Source organism: Mustela lutreola, chromosome 3 (genome assembly GCF_030435805.1).
Source record: "Mustela lutreola isolate mMusLut2 chromosome 3, mMusLut2.pri, whole genome shotgun sequence".
In the NCBI taxonomy this organism is placed as follows: Eukaryota; Metazoa; Chordata; class Mammalia; order Carnivora; family Mustelidae; genus Mustela; species Mustela lutreola.
Genome location: NC_081292.1, coordinates 19,001,268 through 19,014,284, shown reverse-complemented (window position 1 = coordinate 19,014,284; position 13,017 = coordinate 19,001,268). Strand labels below are relative to the sequence as shown.

At 43.6% G+C, this 13,017-nt stretch overlaps 1 protein-coding gene across 1 annotated transcript in view; it reads right to left on the bottom strand.

The window, feature by feature from the left end:
• The window catches only part of SNTB1 (syntrophin beta 1), a 229,588-nt gene that overhangs the window by 175,884 nt on the left and 40,687 nt on the right, over window positions 1-13,017 (bottom strand). The gene's annotated exons all lie outside the window — the stretch shown is intronic.

Genomic DNA, 13,017 nt, shown 5'->3' with positions numbered 1-13,017 from the left:
TTATACTGTTATACCATAGTGTCCGATGAAAGAAACATAGGGCTTTTTCTTTATTCTGGATCAGGAAATCCCTCCCACAAAAAGCTAATGTGCTAAGGAAATTCATGTCTTTGCCTGCATTTATTTCTAGTATTATTAGGAAGAGAAGCTGATTCAATCAGCCTTGGAAGAAGGGCATTTTACTTCTCTCACACGAAGAATTAACTAGTACTTCTCATTTCCTCTAAAAGCAGACAGATCCATTTAAGCCAAGATCAATGTTAATGCAATTCCCTGAACTAGGAAGACATACGGGTTCCTGGGGCTACACAAGATGATGATTATGAATTATCACTTGTCTTCATCCTTCTACCCAGCCTTCAGGCTGACTCGTCTGGAGAAGAAGGATCATCTCATTCACTCAGATACAAAACAAAACTTTCCAGTAACTCTTCGTATGTTTGATATGGCATTAATTCCATGGTTTACCAGCAAATAGAATGCATCACTGTAATTGCAGAGGACTCAATAGGCATAACTTTTTCCTTTTATTTCAATATCTTACTACTTATTTTTTAGACGTTGGTAGAGTTTTTCCTGGAAAAAAGAAACTCTGAATGGATGCTACACATAGATTAATCTGGGACATATTTCAGTCTCCGGAAACCAAAACAAGGGACTAAGGGCAGTTTAGCCTTGAATATGTGCAGAGCTTTTAGCCCATTAATGTCACTTTTATTAATTTGCCCTAAGAAAATTAGTAAGTACTGCATAAAGATTTAGTATATCAATGTGGATACTTAGTAATAGGTAAGCAGAAAGCAATGTCTATAGCCAACAACTACTGGATATTCATTCCAGTAATACTCTAAAGCAATGAAGAATAATTAAGTACTTTTTTCCTTTTTTCTTTTCTTTTCTCTCCCTCTCCACTGCCCTGCTCCCCACCCCCGACTTCTTCTTCCCCCCTTTTTTTTAACCCAATAAAGATGTCCATGGTGTATTTTAAACTAAAAATAAGCAGGTGAAAATACAGAATATATAGTACAGCCCTATTTTTGTTTTAAAAATATTTAAGCATATCCATGCTCCCTGTGTACCTATACAAACAAAATGATCTAGAACACACCAATTTTGAAAACATAGTTGCCACTGGGTGGAGAGATAAAAAGTGATTATTTTTTCCTTTTTCTTCTATTTTTTTTTTTTCCCCACAAGAAATACATTTCACGGGCGCCTGGGTGGCTCAGTGGGTTAAGCCGCTGCCTTCGGCTCAGGTCATGATCTCGGGGTCCTGAAATCGAGTCCCGCGTCGGGCTCTCTGCTCAGCAGGGAGCCTGCTTCCCTTCCTCTCTCTCTGCCTGCCTCTCCGTCTACTTGTGATTTCTCTCTGTCAAATAAATAAATAAAATCTTAAAAAAAAAAAAAAAAAGAAATACATTTCACACATTACTAGGCATTTTCTGTTGAATGAGATGCTGAAGTGACTTGTCTGTCAGTTTTAACTATTCAACTCTTGGGAAAGAATGTCTGTTGGCTTCTCTAAGTCACCCAAACCTTGCACTCCCCTTTGTCCTGGGCAACTGGGCATTCTCTTAGGTAGGTTACCCTGAGTCCACTCAAATAAGCTCTGTTGTAGCAACAGCTGACATCCTGCTCCACTCTCCTGAACGTAAGGACTCCTGTAATTCTCTGTATTTGCAGCAGGGAGTTGTTTGTTTGGGAGTGGGTTTTTCTCCCCCCTCCTTTTTTAACTTGTTCTAAAAATATATGCACAAAAATAAAGATGACGGAATAAAAAAAAAACCAAAAAAACAACAAAAAAAAAACTTGGTCCTCATCCTTCCGTGGTCTGGGAATTGTGGTCTGGAAATCCAACACAAAGGATTTGTTTTCTGAAGCATCTGGCACATGCGGGGAGCTTGGAGACGAGAGGGGGAGGGGGATTGGTGAAATGATCTGCTGCCTGGGAAAAGCCCAACTTCTCCAACAGGAGGCTACAGGACTGCTCTGGAACTGCCCAGAGAAGGGGAGACGTGGGAAGTTTCCTGAATTTGCTGTGTCACTTTGAGGCAGAGAATTCCACAGAAAACTAAACTACAAGAATTTCTTCTAAGGGCCACATGGTTACTACTTCTGGGCCCAACTACAGACTAGAATGGCGCTGATGACCTATGTTTGTGTCACTGCGTAGGGCAAGCGTTCTGGTTTCAGTGAGCCTGCTGTGGTGACCACAGTCCAGGTAGAGAGCCACGCAGTCTCGGGCACTTAGGTCCCCGGCCATGTCACTTTGCAGCTGCAGGACGCTGAGTGAGGTATTGGCATCCATCTCTCTGGGCCTCAGTTTCTTTTCCTGAAAATAACAGACATACTGCTCCCACCCTTGTATGGATTTTGTAATTGTCAGTAATTATATACGTAGTGGGCAGCATCCTATCTGACACCCAAAAGGAAAACAGTAAAGTTTAGCTACTTTACTAATAAAAGAAATATAAGTGATAAAAATATGGTGTGTGTGTGTGTGTGTGTGTGTGTGTGTGTGTGTGTTTTAAAGATTTTATTTACTTATTTGAGACAGAGAGAGTAAGAGAGAGCATGAGAGGGGAGAAGGTCAGAGGGAGAAGCAGACTCCCCATGGAGCTTGGAGCCTGATGTGGGATTCGATCTGGGACTCCAGGATCATGACCCAAGCCGAAAGCAGCCGTCCAACCAACTGAGCCACCCAGGCACCCCAAAAATACAGCTATTTCTAACGCCGGTTAGATAATATCATCTTCTAGCTTGCCTGTTTTTTTAAACTCTGAATCAGGGAAATGCCTGAAAAAAATTCAGAGAACAGCCTTCCAGGAATTAGTCAAGAAGGTCTCGGTCAAAGCCTATTTCTAGCTCGTTCTTTCAACGACCTGTTTTCCCCAACTTTATAAATTAACTGCTATGGCAAACCTTCAACAGCCCCACGATAGAGGGAGGAAGTAAAAGAGAAAGGATAAACATGCTCCTTCTTTTATGCAGGGTTGCAGAGTCTAGCTGCAATGGAGGCCAAGTCTTAAATTATTCCTTTCGTCGTACGCTATTAGTTGACCAGACTACTAACTGAAAAGCCAAATCTTTTTTTTTTTTTTAAGACTACTTAAAATGTATTGATCTTTCCATGTCAAGAGTTGGATCAATATACTCTACAAAAACTACTATACAGTCCCTCTATGTTTCTGCCAAGTACATTTCATTCTCCTTCTCTGGTGGTATCTTGTGGTTGTCTGTGTGCTGTGAAGAGGCTCTCTCTTGGGGCTGATGGCAGAGTGTTTGGTTATTCTGAAAGTCTTATGAAAATATGTTGATAAACGTTTGCAAAGAAGAAAACTGAAACAGACTTAGGGGAAGTTAGGAACCGAGTAACTTCCTGTCTTTCTATTTCCACTGAAAGCAGCAGCAGCAACCCTCATGTCAGACTGAAACAGTAGGGCAAGGTCTGCACTGGCCTTTGGATCCCTGTCTGCTGAGTGTTTACTTGTGACTCACCTAACTCCTCATTTGTCTAGGTTCTGTTTCCTCCTTGGATGAACAGATTGTCCAAGTCTTTGTACCGAAGCCCTTAAATGGTCCTTTCCAAGTTTTTAAGTTTTTACTTTATAAATCTCTAGCAAACACAGGATGTGAACAGAAATTTCTACTTCTGGTTTTTCAAATAAGTCATCATATACATGATGATTTTCATTATTAATAAGTATTAAGAAATCTCATGTGAATTTTCAAGGCCAACCTTCTCTACCAGAGACAAATTATTCCATTACTGAGGGGAATACGCCCGCCTTCCTTCCTTCTCTCCCGCCCCTCCGTTCCCCCTTCCATCCATCCAACCATCCATCCTTTTCTGCCTCTTTCATTCACGTATTCATCAAAATGCACCCTACAGAGTCACAGAGTCCTCTATCCCTATCTCCTAAAACAAATCCAGGCACATAATGAGCCTCATTATATACTGTTTGAATGAAGAAATAAATAAGAGGGACGCCTGGGTGGCTCAGTGGGTTAGAGCCTCTGCCTTCGGCTCAGGTCGTGATCCCAGGGTCCTGGGATGGAGCCCCGCATTGGGCTCTCTGCTCAGCAGGGAGCCTGCTTCCTCCCCGCTCTCTGCCTGCCTCTCTGCCTACTTGTGATCTCTGTCAAATAAATAAATAAAATCTTAAAAAGAGAGAGAGAGAGAAAGAAAGAAGGTCCCTTTGCTCATATAGCCACACTGCCATTACTCCTCCGTAATGCAGTAAGCATTACTATACCACAGTATTTGGTATAGTATACTATAGTATAGTATACTATACCACAGCATTGTTTTTGACAATTATTTTGTAACTATAACTTCCCAGGGACAATGCCACTGACCCCTGCTCGGGGTTGGGGCAGGTGATGCAATGGGCAGGCCGGATACAACTTAACCCTTGTTCCCTCGGAGCTAACACTTGAAAGATGGTGAGAACCACTGAGCAGATAATTATGCAAGCAGTACCATTTCATTGTTATATGTTCCTGGGTGGAGAAGCGTAAGGATGTTTTGAGAACATACAGAGGGAGACCCAGTCTTGTGAAGAAAAAAGTAGAGAATGGGCACGGGTCAGAGCAAGGTACCCTGACTTAGTGACAATTAAGCTGGAAGCGAAAGGGTGGGTAAGAGCTTGTCAAAGTGAAATTAAGACGGAGGCAGGGACACAGCAAGCAGGCAGCCCTGAGGAGAGAAGTAGCACATCTGAGAATGCACAGAGCCTTGGCAGGAACGCGGCCGACGGGGCAGAATGAGATGGCAAGGGGCGGACACTGAGGGATATTCAGAAGGTGGAAATGGCAGAGCTCGAGAAATACATTCATGAAGGGGCAGGAACAGAAGAATCAAGTAAAGCCTCACGATTCTGGCCTTAGTAACTAAGTGGCTTTATCTTGAACTCATTTTTAGAATTTTAGTTCACTGGATTAGTGTCTTTGGGGAGGGAGGGTTGCAGAGAGAGAAACGCTGCAAATGGGTCCCAATTCCTTAGCTTGTCCAGCAAAGCCCCCCAGTGGTCTGACCTTTCTTTCTCTCTGGCATCCCTTCCCCAACACTACGCTTCAGGCAAAAGCTCACAGCTCCCACGCACTTGCTCGCCTTGCCTTTCCGAATCCCGTTTGGGGAAGTCCATCCACCTTCTCCACCTAATTAACATTTCAGCTTTTAACAACATCCGACAGACAGTCACTTCCTCTCCGACACCTCTCAGAATAGGACTGACACCTTCTTCCTTCATTCCCTCCTGCCCCTCCGGGCCGCCGACTTTGGGCTTAAATGCTAGACTGCCCAGGAGGCATATTTGCAAAAGACGGCCACTTTGCGCAGCAATGAATGTGTTCGAATTATGCACTGGGTGGGGGTGGGGAAGCTGCGGCTCGTCACGACAGCCCCGTCTAAAACGTTACTCTGCTTTAACTAGTCTTTACCATGGGAACCGGGGCTAAAGTTAGCAGATCTGAGCTCTTCCAAACCAGCTCGAGATCAGAGGGCACGTATGTGTTTGTGTGTGTTACAGCACGTATGTGTTAGTGCATGTGGCAGCACGTGTAGGCACGCACGTGGCAGGGTGCAGTTGTGCAATCACTCCATTATTTTTCAACTTTGACTTAAAAGGACATTTCCTTTTTAGACCGCGTGGGCCATTATGCATATACCAGTTTATAACCTCTGCTCTTGACATTCAGTCTTCACTCGGCTTCCTCTGTTCATCTCTGCTAATCCTCTTTATCACGTTTTCCTGGGTCTTCTCATAAGCCTCCTGAAGGCAAGCAGTGTGGGATATCCGTTCACAACTCTATCGCCAGCAGCAGCCTAAGCCTCCCTATGCTAAGGGCTGCACAGACCCTGTGTCTGGCTCATCGCAGGCACTGAACAAATAGTGAGAATTAATGCATTCAAAACGTTAATCAAGCCATAGAGATCTGCTAAGTGTCCCCAGCAAGAGATCACTTGCTGGGCTCTCAACTGCCCCCAACACCAACTGGCTTGCCGGAAATGCTTTCGTTCGTGATTTATTTGCTGATCTGGTTTCTCCCGGTGTCACTTTCTGCAGGTAACGCACAGAGGGCTTATCGTTCCTTGACCAAAGTCAAATCCATCTTTTCATGTTCCCTCTCTCCTAAATCATGGTCCTCAGATGCCAGTCACTGGGCTCTGCCTTCTGAGCCCATTCTGTTGTCAATACAGTTTGTAAAGCGCTCTCTGACCCTCAGAAGAAAGATGCTGCAGAGGAGAGAATTGATTATAAAATAATTGAATACACCAGGGTGTATCTGGCCTTCTGTTTCAACGGAATGGACTCACGAAGAGTCACGGATGCTCATTTGTTCACAGAAGAAGGATGCTGAGAGATAAGGATGAGAAGCAGAAGGGACATTGCCATCTGTCATGAGGTGTCAGGTGGAAAACGAAGGGCTGGTTTCTATTTTACAAGCAGAACCAGCTTGATGCATAAGCAGAGGGAGCCGGGATTGAAGACTGGGAAAGGCGTCTGGTGAATTTATAAGAACCTTGCCCGCCGCCCTTCATCCATCCCTCCAACCCAGTAAACTACAGTTCAAACTGCAAGCACACAGAATCAGCCAGCTCCCTCAACATTACAATGCTATTTTCTAAGGAGAGGAATCATAACCGACGGCTAAGGGGTTCCATCTAACGACAAACCCATGAGGGCCCACTGCAGCTTCACGGAACAAAAGAGGGAGGGACAGAGAGTCAGGAATGGAGATGTTCTCCTGGAGAGGACAAAGCAGTGAGAGCGTGTGAGCAAAAGGTCAAGGAAGGACCTGAAATTATCTCAGGGTAGGGAACAGTGGGGAGTCGATGTGAAAAGGCGAAATGTACGGCCCTCAGGAACAGGACACCTGGAAAAACTATGCGAGGATATTATCTCTAACTAAAAGCATTTCAGACATGACACCCTGGCAGAGGAGGTAATTTGGGACAGGAGGGTTGGATGAAGCCCCTCAAATGACTCCAAATATATGTTTATTTCTGCTTCTTTTTCATTCAACCTTTTCAGATAGCCATACAACGTATGTCTTAAAAGCTAGGTTTTGGGTATTCATCCTTTCTGACACTATGGAGTATTATGCCTCCATCAGAAAGGATGAATACCCAACTTTTGTAGCAACATGGACAGGACTGGAAGAGATTATGCTAAGTGAAATAAGTCAAGCAGAGAGAGTCAGTTATCATATGGTTTCACTTATTTGTGGAGCATAACAAATAGCATGGAGGACATGGGGAGATAGAGAGGAGAAGGGAGTTGGGGTAAATTGGAAGGGGAGGTGAACCATGAAAGACTATGGACTCCGAAAAACAATCTGAGGGGTTTGAAGTGGCGGGGGGGGTGGGGAGGTTGGGGTACTGGGTGGTGGGTATTATGGAGGGCACGGATTGCATGGAGCACTGGGTGTGGTGAAAAAATAATGAATACTGTTTTTCTGAAAATAAATAAATTTATTAAAAAAAAGAAAAAAAAGCTAGGTTTTGCATGCAAGAGGTCTGTCCCCACGACTGTGTCTCTACCCGCAGAGCTGGCACTGTTACTATTGGCCCTGGAAGATAATGTCTGGTCTCACAGCTGGCCCCATTTTTCCTTCTCCCTCATGCATTTGGCTCATGATTACAGCTTTATTCCCTTGTATGCCAATGGGATATTTTATTACAAATAAAAACAAGTTCTCATCCCAGCAGTTCTTTCAGCTCTTAGTTAGATCATCCTGAGCTACTAACTTGGTTCTGTTCCATCCCTTTTTCTGTAACATGTGGATACTAAGTATGAGAGTTAGTTGAGTACAGTGTCTGCCCACTATGGGCGCCCAAGAAACGTCAGCCATCATGTTCACGTAGCTTTGCCCACTCATTCGCATTTATTCATCTTGTTCTAGCTGAGAGCAGTTAGCCACAAACGGTGCAACTCAGCACACGGCTCGCCATGTCCCTTAAAATGTTTTAGGGAAGGTCGGCATTATAGCCCGCTACCTGTTGTTGGTGACAGGCTCCTTTTTCTCTTGCCTATAAAACCTCCCCAAAACACTGTCTCATTAAAAACAACATGCAAAATAAGAAAAGAAAAAAAAAAAAAAGAACATCAAGTTTGAAGAGATAATTAACAAAAACCAAGCCTAGCAGAAGGCAGGTTTACTTGGTTCATTAGCCAAAAAGGTAATGAAAAATCCAATTTGATCTTAGGCCAGACCACCTGGTTAAGTTAAACCTCCCAGAAACACTAGGGTTAGCAATAAGCAAACAAACACATATGTATACATGCATTATAAGTAAGTTTAAATAAATATTAAATATATAATTAATATCATATATGCATATAATTTTACATATTTTAAATACATCATTTTAAATGATTTTAAGTATTTTAAATTTTAATGTTTATGTTGATTTATATATTATATATATGTTTATATAAGTGATATATATATATATATATATATATATATATAATGATACATATATTATTTAAAAGTCGCATCTCTGAGATGGAAGTTGTAACAAGCAATTGAGCTAGAATTCAGACTCAGGTTAATCTAACTCCTAGACCTGTGCTCTTAATAGCAACAGTGTATTACCTCTATGGTTCATAGTATTTCAGAGATGCTGTCAAAGAGATCCTGAAATTAGGAGGTATTCTGGACTAGATGCCCTTCCACTTCCCAATCCTCCAAATCCTTAAAACTCTAAAATCCATGATGAGACTATCTGAAATTGTCATTCCCTCCCCTCTCCCCAACCCCAACGGCATCTTCTATTTTCTTACTTTGCTTTCGTTTTCAACACAATACTTAACACACCTGGCATAAAGTATCTATTTGTGTGTGTGTTCTGTTTCTTTCACTAGAATGTAAACGCCATGAGGTCAGGAACTCGAGGTCATTCATACCCACATCTCTAATACTGGAACAGAACAAGAGTAATACGACAGAACAAACATGGGTTCATTCAGTGGATGGCTGTTCATGGAGGGATGGGGGCATAAGGTGCAAGAATTTATTTTGTGGCAGGAAACCCACTTGGGTAATGATGTGGGAAAATTTCAGAGGGGGGCTTGTATTCAAAAGGCAGGGTCTGGGAACATGATCTGAATGGGTAGAAGGCGAGTATAAGGGGGTATAGGGAGTTAAAGTTGGAGAAGTAGGCTAGAGACAACATATGGAGAGCCTCAAATGCCAAGATACTTGGCAGAAGCAGGAACATGACAACCATCTTTCTTCTGTTGAACTGAACAGGCTGAGTGGGCCCTTGCAGCAAGGCCTGGGAAGGAACCATCTATACCTTTAGGGTCCGTAGTAGCTGACCTAGATGGCATCATGTTCTGTCCAATTCCCTAGCTTGGGCTAATGGGGCTTTAACTTTCATCAAGACAATTAGCTCAGGATCCGAGATAGAAAAGAAGAGAAACTCAATCAACAGCTACACTCCCTGTGGACCAGGTGTCTAAGGCCTCCAGGAGAAAGAAATTTAAGTCCAAAGGTCCAATTTTTGCCTGCCTATATAGTCAGGTCTCATCTTCAAAGTTGTCCTTCCCAGGCTAGGAGGAATCCCATCTTTTTCTCCAAGGCACAGGATGGAATATAAGGTCTCTAACTACATGTCCCTTTCCTAGGAGATGTCAGAATTGACAGTAACCAGGGCCACAGTTTATTGGTGCTTGCTCATACGTCCGGCTTTGGGCTGGGGACAAGGTGGTAGATCTTAATTGGTCCACAATCCTATTACAACATTGCAAAATGCTAACTTTCAATTTCTCAAGGTCACACTTTTACTCAGTGGGGAAGATGGAATCCAGACAGATCTATTGGGTTCCCAAACCTGTTTTCTACTGAAAGGACTGCATTCCTACATGATACTGGGTAATGGGTCCTCAGCTGTCAAAGGCGAGTGAGCAATGATTAAGGGGAATTCTGGGGACAGGAGCAGGGTGAGGAGCAAGGGCAGGGTGATCAAGGAGGCTGAAGGAGAGGAAGCAGGGAGGAGCTCACGAGGGTCCTGCTGGAGCGGAAAGGAAGGGTGCACAGGAATGCAGACACAGGACACCTGGGCCAGGAGCTTGCCATAAAAGGCCAAGTGGCCAGATGTGGCAGCCGTGTTCAAGCAATGGAAAGGTCACGCCGAAGAAAGAACTCATTCATTCTGTGTTTCAAGAGAAGGCCAAATGAGGAAGTACAGCATTGGTGAAAGCAATCCCAATCACCCAAGATGTTTCTAATGTCCATTTCTAGTCTCCTTGGCCTGGCACTCTTTCCCTTCGTCTGTGAAAAACTTTCCTGTATGCCAACCATAACCTGGGAGTGTCCTTCCTTCCTGGCCACTGGGACCGCAAAGACATAGACACTAGAGGGAGGTGAAGTTAGCCAGATCTCCCCACCCCCCACCCCCCGCCCAGGGAACAAGGGAAACAGAAAGAACAAATACCTAAGCCTTTATTGGGAGCTGGATGTGTATGTGAGCTTGGGAAGTTACTTGTGTGTTCTGCGAAGTGGAGAACACCAATCTCACAGAATGAAGATGAGCAGAGAAAATTCCAGACTGAAAGAGGAAAGGAGGAGTGTTAGGGAGGCAGGGAGAGGGACGGAGAAATTGAAATTGACTGATTCGTAGTAGTCAAGCCCAGATTCTACTCACTCCTGAAACCTACCCTTCCACGTTTTGTCAAGAGATTTAAAAAAAAAAAAAAAAAATGCTGATTTTTTTTCTTTCAAACCAGTGTGAGTTGGATTCTGTCACTTGCAACCATAAGAACCCTAGCCCAGTCATTAGCGAACCCCAGTGCGGGTTGAGGTAAGGGCACGAGCTCCCCACCTCTGGACATAATTAAGGAAGGCGTAAGACACGACTCTCATTAAGGAGATCTTAGCATACTAATTTGGAGGTCCTCTTAAGTCTAAATTCAAGGAGAGCTGCGAGATGGTCAAGAACATGCTCTTCATTTGTGCCTCTGTCCCTTCTGCATGGGTCACTGGCTTCATTATCTCCAGCCCCATTAATGTCTGATAGCATCTGGCGATGGCCTCCTTATAAGACCTCCTGGGGAGATTTCACAATCACTCTGATTAAAAAAAAGAGAGAGAGAATTTACCTTTGTTTCCTTGCCAAACCAGGGCCCAGGGTGCCAGGGTTTCAGTCTCAGGACATAGCCAGAAAGACTTAAAGCTACTAACTGATCATGAACCTTAATGCTATGGTCTCCAAAGAGAGCTCAAGACGCTAGTGTGGCCATCTTACTCTCCTCAGGGAAGTTGTCTTTAGCGAATAAGGCCATTGAGATTGTGTATCTGCTTGCTGCCTACATCCATCTTACTCTTTTGGGCCCACACAGACCCTCCTCGTCAGCGACAACCCACTCAAGAGGAGGAAGTGTTTCTGATGTCTTACAGCTGTTGCTCATAACAATAAGGGCTGTTTACAATAAGGAGTTTACAGCAGGTTGTGGCCAAGAGTTTGAAAGTTCTAGCATCTCCAGATGCTAGAGCTTGGTTCTAGAGAACTAGGTTCCTGTTCTCTATGGAGATCACAACAGAGCCACCCTGTGTTAGAGGACATACCCGTGCTCAACAGTTTGAGGCCGAGCTTCTCTCCTACATGACCCCTTCAGAGGACAGAGCGAGTGGAAACACTACCGACAAGAGTCAAGACCAACCTAAAAATATTCACGCATGTCTACCTCCTTATAAATGCTTAGGAGATTCTCCCTGATCATTGGCGATTATCTGAGATTCGACAGGCGGTCCACTTTGAACTCTTTTTTTTTCAGAAATGAGCCCAATTCCTTCCCAAATGGGAGTTACTTCCTGGTTAACTTTAAGAATTAAAAATCACACTGAACATAGTTGTGCATATTCAGAAGTGGCCTTACAATACTGAGGGGCCCACAGCCAACACTGGGTGTGCATAACTGTTAACAGTCACTGCTTGTCAGAAACGGCAACAGAGACCTTCTCCTACAAGAGGCAGCCCTTAGCCCATCCTCTGGTACTTCCCATTTTATCAGATCGGCTGGGCTCTACTGACTCTCTCTTGTCCGAGACTAACGCCAGTGGTTTTCGTTCTGAACCAGGCCACTAAATGCTGCTTTGGTTGGCCCTCCAGTATACCCCACAAGCCTGTAAGCTCCTTGGGGGCAGGCCTAAGTCTTCATTCATCTCTGAATGTAACAATCCTCTCCAGCACTTCACAGGGGCTCAGTAACTGTTCGTTTTCAACTCAAGCGCAGCACCAAAGAATTTGAACTTACCCAGGACTTGTGACCAGACTGGGGTAACCTAGGGCTCAGCAAACTTTTCCTGGAAAGGGTCAGATAGTAAATACTTTGGGCTTTGCTGGCCGTAGAGTCTCAGTCACAACTACTCAATTCTACCACAGACAATGCACAGATGAACGAGAGTGCCTATGCCTCAGTAGAATTTTACCTCTGGATACGAAATGTGAATTTGATATAATTGAAATTTGAATTGAAATTTACCAAACCGAATTTGATATAATTTTTACATGTCATAAAATATTTTTTCCTTTTATAAGCCATTTAATGATATAGAAACCATTCACAGTACAGCTGTACAAAAAAAAAAAAAAGATGGTGAATTTCAGTTTCTGATTTGACATGGGAAGAGCTCAGATGTCATCACTCCCATACTCATGGCAAGAACAAAGCTGAAAAACTGGAAATCAACAACTCTTCTCAAGTCCCTTAGAGAACTGAGATCATAGAGCAAATCAATACCCTCAAACCTAGAGAGATGGGTAGTTACAGAGAATCACATCTTACCTGAACAAGGACTTTGCTGGAACCAGCACTGGGTAAGAACATTTAATAGGTAACTGGCTGACTATCCTTTAATTATTAATTAATGGATACTGAGAGATTAAAAACTTCTGAAGCCAAGCCTTGAGGGGCTCCCACAACTGCCTGGGTTTTGTCTCAAGGAACCTCATAAAGTTTCTCACTGTAACTGGTAGAAATTCTCCTCAGGCTTCAAGCAGAGGGA